General features: G+C 32.4%; 1 long non-coding RNA gene across 1 annotated transcript; it reads right to left on the reverse strand.

Annotated features, from left to right (window-relative positions):
- Positions 1–10955: 10955 nt before the first annotated feature.
- On the reverse strand, positions 10956–12966 carry LOC115881713. The gene is made up of 2 exons (XR_004050076.1): positions 12928–12966; positions 10956–11314 (listed from the first exon to the last, which is right to left on the reverse strand). It is a non-coding gene; the product is annotated as an uncharacterized LOC115881713 (long non-coding RNA).
- Positions 12967–15339: the final 2373 nt, after the last annotated feature.

Raw genomic sequence — 15339 nt, forward strand, 5'->3', positions numbered from 1 at the left:
ATTACTATATTCAATCATGGGGAAACCAAAATGAATGATGTATGAATTAGAAATGGAATATATTATGCTCCATTAAGAAATAACTAGGTGAATTTAACTTCGACAAATCTGCAAAGTTTTGAAATGTCGGCAATTGAAATTCATCAACGAAGATTAGTTTACTGTTGAAAGTGACCATGATACTTCGAAATATGGCAAAGCCCCTTTTTAATTTCCTAGTTTTAATTTTAAAATTATAGTTTACTTGGTTAACCTAACTTTTTTTTTGTTTAAGTTTGAGACAAATATACGAAATCTATCAGAAAAATTAGCTTACAACCCTAACAGATACAGTTTTTTAACGAAATTCGCAGTATTTTGTAGTTTCTGATATTTTATTCGATTCGTCCACAACGCACGAAAAGATAAAGCGTATTAAAATGGCGGAGTTGCCTAAGGCAACCTTTAAAATACCAATATAGTGCATAAGGTGCGGTAACCGACCTTTGGCTCACCTATGCCAACCTTTGGTTCAGAAATTGACACCTGCTTTGACGAAATAGGACCTCTGAACCCTACCGACATCTAGGAGGTAAATAACAAAATTCCTTCTTACAGTGCTCTTTTTTACCAAAGAAAAATAAAATAAAGAAGAAAGCTGGGTCCAGGGGGGTGACAGTGAAATAGGAAAATTGGAAACAGTCATTAGTGTCATTCCTGTCATTCTCCTCTCGACAATTATGGCCGCCTAGACAAGAACAGCATTGTTTTTGTCTAACTATTGTCTAACTTCACAGTTTAGAATTGACAGATTTCAGTTTCAGAGACAACTTCAGATTTGTTCTAGAACAAATTAGAAAATATTCGACGCCATTTTAATTCATTCCGTTTAGTTTCGTTCTGGAAGTTCAATTTAATGTTTCGGCTGAAATTTATAAATATAAAGGTAATAAAGTATATAAAATATATATTACATGAAGAATCCTGGAGAAAATGACGTTTCTGTAGTAGTAGGTATGTCCCATGTATATGAAAAATATGTAGTAAATAAACACTGTTTTTACATTTTTTAGATGCAAGACAATGGTGTTATAATCTCTTTGATCGGCGATATTTTTGAAAATGGAAACAATTTACAGCAAGGTAAGATCATTTTTAACTATAGCCAACATTAGTTATCTCCAGTATGTGCGATTTATTGTCAATAATGCAATAAATCGGACTGATAATGTGATATGTTATCCGACTAAAAGTCTCTTTTTGCTTCTTTTTGATTTATAAGCCAGGTCTCTTTGGGAATAATAGACGCTTTTTTTAAACAGTATATTTATATTTTATACCTATTGATATTTTTACATTTTTTTATACTAAAATTAACAAATTTTAGTATAAAAAAATTGTTTTTCTGTTTTCAGGTTTTTGTATAAGGCTCCCGTTTTCATGTTCCTGTGTCCGTTTTCTGTCCTTGAAGTCTGCGAATACGTGTGTTTATTTACAAATTACTGTAAGTCATGCTTATACCTTAACTAATTTACGTTAAAAGTGCATATAATTAACTAATTGGTATTGAAACAATACAATCCTCTATATTTTTATATTTATTTAGTCACGTTGTTCCATATTTCAAATAAATATATGTGAATAAATTATTTTTTGGTTTTATTTATGAAAAGAAAAAATACAAAATACATTTGAACTGAAAGAGGGCCTGCCATTGAATAACCGGAAACGGAAATGAAAATTAAGCCATCGTGTCCTTATCATGTCAACCTGTCAATTGGAAAATTAGTTCTCCAGACGACAACGAAGGCTTTCGCTGGCGTATCGTGTTTCCACGATTTAACACAGAGTTGACACTTTTTTCTAGTTAATTATTTTATGGCTGGGTCATCCTTGGGTGGTGGTGGTCACATACTCGTTAATAAGATCGCTGACCTTAGATCAGTATTTCTATTTATTTATTGTTAAAAAAGCCGTACAGGAAGTATTGTTGCACAAGATGATAATCCTTTTAAAAGCTAGTTTACAGCTGAATGGGATATATTATTTTGTACACTCCACTGACTTAAATACGTTTTTATCTTTTGGTCGAAAGGACGTCAGGATGAATTTCAGTTGACTGCTCTTCTGGAGGATCATTATTTTCATAGTATTCCTCTGTTGTATGGGCTTCAGATGTACTGCTATTTATTTCTATAGTAGCCATTGATGATAAGCTACCACTTGTAGCACATTGCGAGGATGTGGATGACGAACCTAAACTCGTTATTTCCACTTAATTTTTCGGACACTGACTTGCTCGCTGACTTTCTTCTAAATACTTTTTCCTTTTTTTATAAAAAGTTGTAGAGTATTTATATAATTTTTTCCTATACGTCTTCTTTTCGCTTTACACAGTAAGTACCACAGAAAAAATACCTAACCAATTGCTCTGTGACAGTACAGTACACAATTTTTTGAGGTTAGGTGTAGATAGTTCCGCTTCCACAACAAAAATCGATATCGTAGCGCTCGTCGCCGTAATCCAACGTAGTAATTGGTTATAATTTTGAAGTTGCTTTGGGTCATTTAATGAAACGTTGTATTACGTTGTAGTTAGTATGTACATACACTCGTAATTTAAAAGTACGTTGCACAACGTTGTACTACGTTTGTTATTCTGTAGTACAATAAACATGCCTTCTGGCGACGTAATGACAACGGTATAAAACCCCAGTTCTAACAACGTTGTGCCCTGCAACGTTTACCAACGTTGTAAGGGTCAAAATATACAACTGTTTAAGTGCAACATCGTAGCGACGTTTTGGCTACGAAATTTGAAGTTTGGTTGTGCATAGGGCAGGGAAAAGTACTAATTTCAACGTTGCGCGTAGTCAAAACTAGTCGGAAGTCGGAACTTGGGCTGGTAATCGATTTCTAACGCATTGTTTATGCATTGTTTAATGACAACGTTCTGTCAGGTTCAAAGGTCGTAGAGGTTTCACAAATATCCGTATTTCTTACAAAGTTTTGTGAAAAAATGAGTGATAATGACGAGTCTTTGGATATTCAACAAGCTACTAAAAATGCGTACGTTAGTGCCTAAGAAGTCGAAAAAAATATACGAGACCACCTATAACAACTTTGAAACCTGGGTCAAAGAGAAACATGTTTTTACTTTTAGGCACTAGTACCTAAACAAGTGTCACTTTTAGATACTAATTCCTAAAAGAATGTAATTTCGAATCTAAAATAAATATCAAAATCTGATGTCAATTTCCAAACGCTTTCACAAAAAAATATTTTGTAATTTTGCCAAACTGAATAGAATCGATCCGTATATAATAGTAAATTTACTACACTTAACGTAAATTCAGTATGTAAAGTTAAATTGTTTTGTTTGTGTACGTTGGCAAAAAAACTTCCAAAAATTATGAAAGTCAAAATTTAACAGGTTTCGGAAGTAAAATATCAGAGCCTGTTTACAAAATACAGGAAATTAAGCAAAATTAACGTTTCTTCTGACACGTTGAAAAACGCGCTGAATTTCTAAACCGCCGCCCCGTCTTGTTCGGTCCGACACTTTCCGGGACGCCCCTGGCACCGCGACCGCCTCGGTCCCAGCAGGGTCCCGACACCCTCACAAAGCCTGTCACTCGCAGGATCGCCTGCCGCTGCGCCGTCCCTTATATAATATTATCGCAGGCGAACTATTAGTAATACGATTATCGCCTCGCTCCTGCAGCTTACGAGGACGGGATCGTTTGCCCGCGTATTTTTCTGAGGAAAGAAACACTATATGGTTTTATAGGGCTATCGATTTAAACAATGTATATGTTTCAGGAAAAGTTGGAAATCAGTGATTGTTAACAATTACTAGTAAAAGCTCACATTCACTGATTTGCTAAGACTACGCCAGTAAATGTTGAACAGCTATTTTTGAAACTAACTTTTACTAGTGAATTATAGCATTCCCTGGACGACAGCAGTGAGATTCAGTTAGCGTGGTTGCCACCTGTTGTAAAACATATGGATAAATAAGAATAAGTTGAGTAATGGGCAATATAAGGATAACATAAAATAGGATAAACATTGGCAACGTTGACAGACATCTGGCGTAAATTCGCTTTGTTTTTTGTGGTTATGTATAATTGTTTTGTTATCGTTGTAAAAAGTGCTGTCCGGTATTTTCCCTATGGAAGAAATTTTCTGTGAAAAATTAAGGTAAACCAGGCACTCCTGGTTGTAAACGTTATGACCAATCAGAGCACCGCCGGACCAACCTATAAACGTATAAAGGATGAATGAAAATCAAGCTTTAAGCTTGATTTTCATGCATCCATAATGTTTTCGCGCCACTTTTCATTCGTAAATATTTTACTTCAGCCCGTCAACGGACCCGTTCATACGATAACGGACGTTTTGACACTTTTTTGACAAATTTAATTTAACCTTAATAAAAATATATGTAAAATAGCAAAATCGTTATGGAAACGAAAATATAAAATGACACCAACGTATATCCGATAAACGGAGGCATGAAAATGCTATAAATTTAAAAACTGCGTTATTTTCTAACCAATGAAAGTCTTTAAATTCTACCAATAAAATTAATATCGTATCAACGTATCGTCGGACAACGAATATATGAAAATCAAGCTTAACTCCCGGTCGAAGAAAATTCGGGTTGAAAAAAATACCTTTATTTTGTCCACGATGAATTCTTTCTTACTTAATCAATTACTTGAAATCAAGTGCTTCCGCAAGCAAAACTTGCGTCGTGACACCCCGCTTTATTTAAAATAAATAAGTAAGTAGTTTTAGGGTTCCGTACCTCAAAGGGAAAAACGGAAACCTTATAGGATCACATCGTTGTCCGTGCGTCTGTCAAGCAGTCAAGACCGTTTAACACAGGAATGCCGTGGAGGTGTCGACTTGAAATTAAAACAATACCGGGTGCGTCTCAAAAGTGGCTTACCTCTTTTTTTTTATTTATTTTTTTCAGATAAAAAAACGGGATTTGGTATGCTAGACATGCTATGACATAAAGTAGGATTGATTGACGCATTCAATAGTTATCGGTTGCTTCCTGTTTCACCGGAAATGACTACAACTTTTGATTTTTAAATAACACCCTTGATATATTTCTACTTTATTGGATAGAAAATGACACTCTGATTAGAATGGCAATCAATTTTTGACATTTTAACTATTACAAACACTAAAATGCAATTGATTTTGAAAATATGAGCCTTCAGAAAAATCTTGCATGTTTCTGCACCCGGCTCTTGGGCTATAAAAAGCTGTCAATCACAACCAGACAAATTATGTACCTGTTTATACAGTCGCTATCTTTTATATTCTTGCAGGAGAACTAATAGTAATACGATTATCGCCTCGTTCCTGCTACTTACAAAGATGGGACCCCTTGCTCGCGTATTTTCATAAAAAAAAGAAAGACCATTTGGTTTTTAGGGGGCAATCGATTTAAACATATTTTAGACAGTTATTAGATTAATTTCTTAGTAGCAATAAATAATACATTAATATAAAATGATGGATTAATTTTATTAAAGCAATTTTACTAGGTCGATAGATGGCTTGTATAAGAACGGTGTCTTCAATAACCAGACAAATTATGTACGGGTTTTACCCTAGCTGTCTTTTAATTTTCGCAGGAAAGAACGGAGAATGCAAATTCTGTGGGGAAAATGGGGGAAACACCAGAACACCTCATTACTGAATGCATACATTACAGAGACGACAACCATTACTGCCATGAAGGAACTAGCCTCTGTAAATCCGTCTCAGATAGTGGCTTTTGTCAAAGCCCTCAAAATGTATGATGAGTTTATTTACTCAAGAAAAGAGAACACATACATTCTACATTCTACATACTTAAAACAGAAAAATATACATATAAGAAAAATCTTATCAAACACATGCAAAAAAAATTAATTTGGATAGTTTAGTTTATTTAGAAACTTTTTTATCTCTTGTGTTTTTTTGATAAAACTCACCGATTTGAAATTAAAAAATAAAATGTAAAGCATTACATGTCAAGACAAAAAACATTTTTAGATAAAGAATCTAGTGGGCAGCTGTAATTTTTAGGAAAAATCTATTTCTAATATTGTTTTATTTGACATTACCCTACTGCAATACGTTATTATCTAGATTATTATTATTATCATTATTATCACTAGATTCTTAATCTAAAAATATTACAGTTGAGGGTTGGAACCTTTGGTGTTACACAGCACTAATTGAGCACAATAATTAAAACACTTTATGGACGCGCGTTTCGCTAACCATGTTAGCATCATCAGCAGATGATTATAAACTGAACTGAATAAACAGTTTATAATCATCTGCTGATGATGCTAACATGGTTAGCGAAACGCGCGTCCAGTGTAAAAGTAAGTGTTTTGGTGTATTGTGGTGATTTAGTGTTTTTATTTTGCTCTAAAAATATTTTTAGTCCTGACACGTAATACTTTACATTTTATTTTTCAATTTCAAATCGGTGAGTTTTATAAAAAAAATACAAGAGATAAAAAAGTTTCTAAACAAACTAAACTATCCAAATTAATTTTTTTGCATGTGTTTGATAAGATTTTTTTCTTTAAATTTCGTTAACAAGAATGATAGGGGTAGTTTATTTCAACCCCTTCCACTCATTTTAAAAAAGTGAAAAAATTACCAGAAAGTGTGTTTTCATAACAGTAATGCTTCCATAAAATTTCATTAGTCTATCTCTTTTTGTTTTCAAGATAAAAAATAAGAACATTATTTTTCCGCCATCTTTGTACCGCGATATTTCCCTAATGGTTGACTTTTGACCCAACGTTTATGAAACAAACTACCCTTTATTTTGAACAAGGAATCACCCCCTGAAGTTTTTCGCATTTGTTTTGAAACACCCTGTATATGGGTATTTCGCCACAGCAGGAAAATCTACAAAATAAAATAGTTATTTCTTGTAAACACTGCTGCTTAATCCAAACGAACAAAAAAAATGCTTAATATTTCGGAAAGTTTACCTCTTTCCGTCGTTGGAAGCAAAAAAATACAAAGAATAAAGAAAGAACTATTTAAGTGCAACTATTTAAGAACACTTTAGGTTTCTTTTAAAACAGATACGTCTACAAAAACCGTTAAAAAACAATAAATAAGGGTGGATGCAAATAAACTTAACTATACTGCAGAACGTCAACGGTTTTTGTAGACGCACCTGTTATAATTGCATTTAAATAGTGCTTTCTTTATTTTTTGTATTTTTTTTTGCTTCCGACGAGGGAGAGATAAACTTTCCGAAACGCTAAGCATTTTTTTGTTCGTTAGGCAAATTTGTTTATCAGTAAACCTGCTGACCGCCAGCAGTGTTTACAAAAAATAACTATTTTATTTTGTAGATTTTCTTGCAGTGGCGAAATACCCATATGGGAATTTTTTGGAGCAAATTTAAGAAATATGGACACAATTCATCTGTCAGGTTGCAATGATTAACTCCCTTCCTACACATTCTACATTGTCTATCATTTTCAAACAAACGTTTTTTACATGTCAGAGAGCCTCTATTTTTACTTATTTCATTGAAATAAACCCTAAATCGAGCCAAATCTCTCGTATATAATAACTTCTCAAAAACTCCCACCCCCTATGCATTACTGTTCCTGACTGATTTTTACCGCAGGACCGAAACACTGGGAGATGCATTCGGCTTTTTGTTTTTGACTGATCGAGATTAATCGTGGCGCAGGGCTGAAATGAGAGGGGCAGAATAGATGGGGTAGGGCTGTGGTGGGCAGGGTAAGAAGTTCTGCTCGGGATAGGGTCATTAGTGAGGCTGATTTTCGTTATGTTTTTTTATGTAATTAGAGGGGTCCGTTGCGTGTGCTGATACTGCTGATTTCATCGGATTAGAGGTGGGGTTAGTTGGGCAGAAGAGGTAAACAACCCTAAACAATAAAGGCGCGTTTACACGAGTCAAGTGGGTTGATCAAGTCATTTTAATTCAACTGAGTTGAAAGCAAATTCCATTTCATGTCAAAAAGCTTCTCTTAGTTCGATCAAATTGGCGGCAGTGCGTAAGGCTGTAATATCTAAGCTATGGAGGCTAGAAGGAGGAGGCGAATCGAACGCAAAAATTATGGGCCCAGTTTTTGAGATCTAAATGAAGTTCAAAAATCGCCGTTAGGGGCGCATGTGATCTGACAGATTGAGAAATACACAGCTTCTTATGGCAAGAATTACTATTTTGTTATAAATTATAGAGTTCAGTTAATATTTGGGCATATTTTTACCAGATTTACCTTTTAGAAACGTGTTTTTTCTAATTGAACAATGTGCGTGGCTAAAATTGTGAATACAAAACCTTAAATTTGGGTTTGAAAAGTAAGTTAGAAGTTAGGTTATATCAGATGCCGGTTTTAGATATTCTTTTTCTAAGTTGTTATTATAAAATTGTTTCATTATATGGTTCTTTTTAGTGCATACACGACCGAAGAAAAATATAAGCTGCTAAAATAAATCTTCCCTATAACTGTTGTACAAAAAAGATAGAATTTCCAGCAACAAATATCACCAGTTCAATCTTTGATTTGATGTAAACAGCTGTAAACAGTAATTGTTTCTTGATGACAAATGCGAATTAAATAGTTTATGGTGTGATTGTGTTAGTGATTTATTAATAGTTTTTCATAAAAACATTTGAAATTGATATGTTTACAAGCAGTTCAGTGTGATATCATTTTAATAAACATTAAAAACTTTCGTAACAAACTAGTAGTGGTTTTACCGCAATTGACAGAAACTGAATCACGAAAATTAAAAGTATTTTATCAGGAATAACTTCAATGGAAAGTGAAGATGAACACTACTGTTGCACCCTTTGATCAGTGTTATCTATCTCATAGCTTTTTATAGCTGAAACCAGAAAATAGGTACATTAAGCTGAAATGTTTCCCGTGTCCAATAGTGTTTTTTCTTTAGATTTTCTGAATTTAAGTTTTAATGTCATTAGCAAAATTTTGCAAATTGTCACTGTTTCGTAGACAATTAAATTCAAGATGTATTATATTCAATGTCACCTAATAATTGTAAAGGTAAATTTTTGTAAATAAAATATTAATGAATAAATAATGAACTCAATTTATTTTAAAAGAGTTGTAAATATGTATATACCCTGACTTATTTCATCATATATTTATTTATTTAGCAATATTAATACTTTACAACTTTTGTTTTTAACTGACTAATTCCACTAAATTTAATAAATAAAATATACAGTATATAAATTTAATATACAATTTAGCACCTATACCAAAAAAATATAACAGGAGCAAGTTATATCAAGAACACAAAGAATTATAATTTAAAAATATGCATTCTAAATAAATACCTGGCTACAATATACCTACATATTAATTTAAAGAGCTTATTCATAAAAAACTATTCTAAATGGTTTATATACACAATCAAAAGTCCTTCAACCACTGTACATTATTTTTCAATTTAAATGAAGCATCTCGGGTAAGTAAATTATTTTATATTAGAATACTATATTGCTTTGGCGTAAATTAACTTTCAATAGCACTGTTCAAATGGTGGTTAATACATATCAACAGGTAATTTTAGCCACCAGCTAGTAGGTAAATTATTTTTATTTTATAACAAGGTCTCCTAGGTTATGTTACGCAGATGTTGATTTTAGGCTATATTCTCTATTAATTTGAATTTAAAATTAATCTGTACACTGATAGTATATAATTTGAATGTTTTCCTAACATATGTTCTCCTTTAACATCTATCCATATTTTTTTAAATAAATAGTTATACCACTTACATTTTATCACTACCTTTGAAAAGACTTGGGTTTCTTTCACCCCCTTCTTTATTTGCCTTTTTTCCACTGAAAGTCCCACTTATACAGCCAGGTACGAAGCAAGATCTATTATATAGGGTTTTTTTAATCACACTCATTGTTACATTGCTAATAGTTCAATAAAATAACTATAAATTTTAAAGAAAATTAGTAAAAACACAGTTAAATCGTATTCTAACAATGCAAATGATCAATCTAACCCGCTTACAGTGCCTCTGGTGTCAAACCGAGAAACTTGCTTTAAAGTAGGGACAGAAATTTCAAATATGCCCATTATCGATTCGCCTCCTCCTTCTAGCCTCCATAATCTAAGCTATAGTTAAAAAATCCCAGAGATACCATAATAAGAGAGAACTTAACCATACTGTTGAAAGCATTCCAAAGCAATTTTTTGAAACTGGTACCAGGCGCCTTATATTATAAACATAGACTTAGAATAAAATATAGACTGAGCATCTCATTCATAAATAGCTGGAAGATGCGGACAGACAACGTCTTGTTATTGTTGTGTTATTGTTTTTGGCTCTAACGAGTGCGACACGAGCGATAGATAGGCTGTCTCCGTCGTAACGGTCGTTTCCTGACGGCTCTGCCGCCCAACGCAACACTGTCTTTGTTTCTTCAGTGCACCTGCACTCTCCCGTATCATAGGCGGGTATTTTTTAATTTTAATGAAGCTATAATTCAATTAAAAAATATATCGTATTTAAACGTTTTTATATTATTAAGATTTAGGATAAAGAAAATAGTTTAATATAAAGCAAAAGTTTAGGACTTAGAAAAAATACGTCTTAGAGTCTAAAAACGATAAAAATAATAAAGTACGTGTTATAGAAGAAATTTTAATAATCGAAATTATTTAATTTTTGAAATTGATGATAAATTATTAATTTAATAAAATATTAATTTTAGTCAAACATTTACAACTCTAATATTAATCAAAACAGGATCTATTCTATAGATATAATAGAACAGAAAGAGAAAAAACTTTATAATTGTTTAATTTTTTTTTCCGGTAAAAGTGATGTCTTATTATGTAAATTAGAAAAAACAGGAATCTGTTCCATTAAAGCAAGCTTTTAGGAAGTGAATAAAATGAAAACTACATTTATTTAACTCGTTACTGTCTTTATTATAGAGTAAGTATAATAATGGTAATGGTGACTATACTTTATTCAATGGAAATATGCACCAAATTCAAACAAATATAAAAGGCATGAGTATAAACAGTATTACTACAGTAATATTGAACATTGGTTCAAAAATATTACATTAATATAATACAATATTACTGTAGGTATTACTGTCAACGTGCAAGCTTGTTTGAAGCTTGATGTATTTGTATGCGCTTGGTACATCTTGGCGTTGGAAAATGTATAGAAAATTATTAAGAAAAACTAGTACGTAATGGGGGATATCTTGATATACAGAGTGGTCGGAATTGTATTCAGGAAACTTTGGCAGCATAATCTGCAAATAAAATCAGTAAAAAAAATAGTATAAATTTATGTCCTAAAATGCTTCGTTTCAGAGATACAGAGTGTAGAAATTTCATTTTTATTTCGCTTTTTTCCAAATAATTTATGAAGAATGTATTGATTAATTCGTTTCCAAATATCTTGAGAACTATACTTGTGGCGAGTGTCAACAAGAGACCTTATTAAGTAAAAAACGTTGGAAATGTAAATTTTTCTCAGTAGTTTTATATAGATACAGACAAAAAGTATTACTCTTCAAATAACTTAAAAAATATGTAGGTGGCGCCCCCTATTAGTAAAAGTCAAATTGACATCTAAATCTAATTTTTCATGTCAAAAAACTCCCAAACGCCAATTTTCGTCCAAATATTGACGTCACTTCAGAAATTATTTGGAAAAAAATCGAAATAAAAATGAAACTTCTACACCCTGTATCTCCGAAACGAAGCATTTTAAAAACTTACAAGTTCATTTTTTTAGAAAGCCAATGCAACATTTCTGAGTTTCAAATAAAGATAAAAAACAGTAAAACATATAATAATAATATGTAAATTATTTTCTTGGATACATACATATATGGCAAATAATAACAGATTGTTTTATTAAAGATTTACGTTTTGGTTAATTCTAAAACTATCTTCAGATTATATGTGATATTACTTAAGTGATATTACATTATAAAAGAAAAAATGAAAATTATACCTTATAATCGAAAAAAAACGGCGTCAGCGATGGCTATGAAATGAAGATCGCTGTCATTTTATATGTAAAATTATATGGAGTATGTATCGATGGTTTTTTCCAAGCCAACTGGACGCCGTTTTTTTCGATCATACGGTATTACAAATTAATAATAGATTAACAGTCGAGAAAAAAAAAGAAAAAACTCTAGGTAAGTACTGGATAAATTTTAAAATGGCATATTTATTTTATCTTTGTTTAATATAAAAAAAACGAAATATCTACCTGGTTTACATAACCCTGTATAATTTGTGAAATAATAATGGACAAAAATGCAAGCGGTAAGAAAAATATTTACAAAAAATATGTACTTGTTTACATTTCTGGACCATTGTTCGTCATTTTTGTTATCATAATGGTGACCCTATCATAAAAACGTAGTTATTTCTATACCTGATGTGAAACTATAGGGAAAAAGTAATGTTTGTAAAATATTTTAGTCTTGAAAAAAAATAAGGAATGTTTGGTATTTTAAAATGTTTGGTAGCTTGTAATTTTTTCGACTTTCTCGATTGTTTATAGTTTATAATAAGCCTTAAAAATTGTTGTTTCATAATGGAATATCATTCTGGAATTCCTGTATGTTATTTTAGATTCTAAGGATGGTTTTAGAATAAAAAGAAACACATTTTTCATAAAAAAAAGCATTAAATTAACCAATGCCCAAGAAAATAATGTGTCTACTTCTTATGTACTTAATAATGTATCTACTCGTTATATTAATAACGAGGTTAGTAAGAACCTTTACGTAAATGATAAATATAAAAAATACAGATTTTCCAGGGTTTATAATTTACTAAATTATTATCTAAATAAGCGCCTTTCTACAACGCCACTGACGCCAAAATAGTAAATTTGACTTACCTGTGGAATGTTGTTCCAGGACTTAAATAGTCCAATTTCTTACAATTTGGCACTGACGAACCATGTTTTTATAGTTTTTTAAAAAGTAATCAAAAATAAACACTCAAACCGACACTACACACTAAGAAAATCGAATCCAAAAAATACAAAAATCAAAACATCCAATAAAAACAATAAAATAGCCATGGAGAAACTGTGACAACAAGGTTTTTTACGACACGTGCTTTACTCTACTATGGCTCTACTACGAGAGAATAAAGAATGAACAGGCGACCCGGCGATTGATGGGTGTTGCCAAATTGTAAAGAATTTGTCATTTTTAAATAGTCTCCGACTTATAATTTAGTAGTATAGGGACTATTTAATACATCTTTCTACTATTAAACACTACTTTATTAAAATACAGTTTTAATATCTCAATATATGTGTATAACAACAAAAAAAATATTAATAATATTTTAGACGTGACAACATAGGCTGGAGGCGAAAGACTCAGACGGCCGAGGTCAGCTGCACCCAGGAGTAAACATGTTTACAAAAATTAATATTGGACCGCGCTTAAATGTAAATAGTGTAGTCTATATTTTATTCTAAGTCTATGATTATAAACAATAAAAATGACTACGTGTATATCGGCAACTGGTAATCCGATTCAGTAGATCAGCTTGAAACACTTTTTGTTCAATTCCGTGTCTATCGCCATTTTTCTAATACATCTAGGTTTGTTCTTTCAATTTCTAAATATCAGATGAGGATAGAATGCATAAGAACAAATGTAAATGTATAAGGTGCAACCGTGGATGAAACGGATATTTCAGTGAGATTTTTAGTATTTTTTGATATATGAGTGTTTTTGACTGTTGTCCATTAAATAAGAAAATGATTACAGTTGAGGGTTGGAACCTTTGGTGTTACACAGCAAAATAAAACACTAAATCACCACAATACACCAAAACACTTTTACTTTTACACTGGACGCGCGTTTCGCTAACCTAGTTAGCATCATCAGCAGATGATTATAAACTGAGCCGCTAACCATGTTAGCATCGTCAGCAGATGATTATAAACTGAGTTTATAATCATCTGCTGACGTTGCTAACATGGTTAGCGAAACGCGCGTCCAGTGTAAAAGTAAAAGTGTTTTGGTGTCCAGATTTAGTGTTTTATTTTGCTAAGAAAATGACAAAATAAAACTAGATTTTTGGTCAACATATAAATCAAAACAAGCTATGACGGAATTAAGGTTATAATGGTTTATCCCATCCTGTGTCAAATGATATTATGTTTGCACCCGCTTGAATAAAGCCATATAATAAAGCTTGATTTTCATGCATCCGTTGTCCGACAATACGATATTAATTTAATTGGTTGAATTTAAAGACTTCGATTGGTTAGGAAATGACGCATTTTTAAATTTATTGCATTTTCATGCCTCCTTTCATCGGATATACGATTTGCTTATGATTGGTTCATTTTATATTTTCATTTCCATAACGATTTTGTGTTGTACTTATAGTCTAAGAGCTAGAAACGTAATCGAGAGAGAATTTTAAGAAAGCTGGTTCTTTAATATACCTTTTGCTATGCTCTCCTGAACAGATTGCTGACCGTCTGGCTGCCGGTAGACGTTGCGTTTACTACTGCGCATCACAAATTCGCTCTGTATTTCAGGAACTAAGGAGGCTAGGACAAACCTATGTGTAGCATATTTAGTTGCATAAACAAGTAGCACAGTACTGTGAAAATCGTATTATTGTAAACCCACGAAAATGGGATACCCTTTACAGATGTGATGCGCAGTAGTGAACCGCATTAGTCTACCTGCAGTCAGAAAGCCCGCACTTTGGTTAGGACAGCACAGAAGAGCATAGCAGAAGATATATATTAAAGAACCAGCTTTCTTAAAATTCTCGTTTTCCCGACGCTGACGGTGCTAGCTCTTGTACTATTATATTTTTATTAAGGTTAGATTAAATTTGTCAGAAAAGTATCAAAACAACCGTTATCATACGATCTTTCTCCGTTGACAGACTGGATTAAAAAATTTACGGATAAAAAGTGGCGCGAAAATGCCATGACTCATCAAAGCGCGGCGCCGCGCCGGCGCCGTCGGACCATCTTATCAACGGATAATGGACGCATGAAAATCAAGCTTAAGTTCAATCCTACCGAAAAAGAGGATTGAGTTAAGAATTTGAATCCAGCATTGAGATATCAATCGCCGCCGGGCATATCATTATTTCTGATAGGTTAAAGTGAGTCCGATCTTGTCAATCGGATTGAAACTAGGCTACATACACGTAGTCAATGACCTGATGATTATTTTGAATCATAAATACACTGTTACGGGGCCTAATAAATAATGTATGTATTAACTAACGACTAATAGCATATTAGTTTGCTATGTTTACA

This window comes from Sitophilus oryzae, unplaced genomic scaffold, assembly GCF_002938485.1.
Source record: "Sitophilus oryzae breed Bouriz unplaced genomic scaffold, Soryzae_2.0 scaffold_172_pilon_pilon, whole genome shotgun sequence".
NCBI lineage: Eukaryota > Metazoa > Arthropoda > Insecta > Coleoptera > Curculionidae > Sitophilus > Sitophilus oryzae.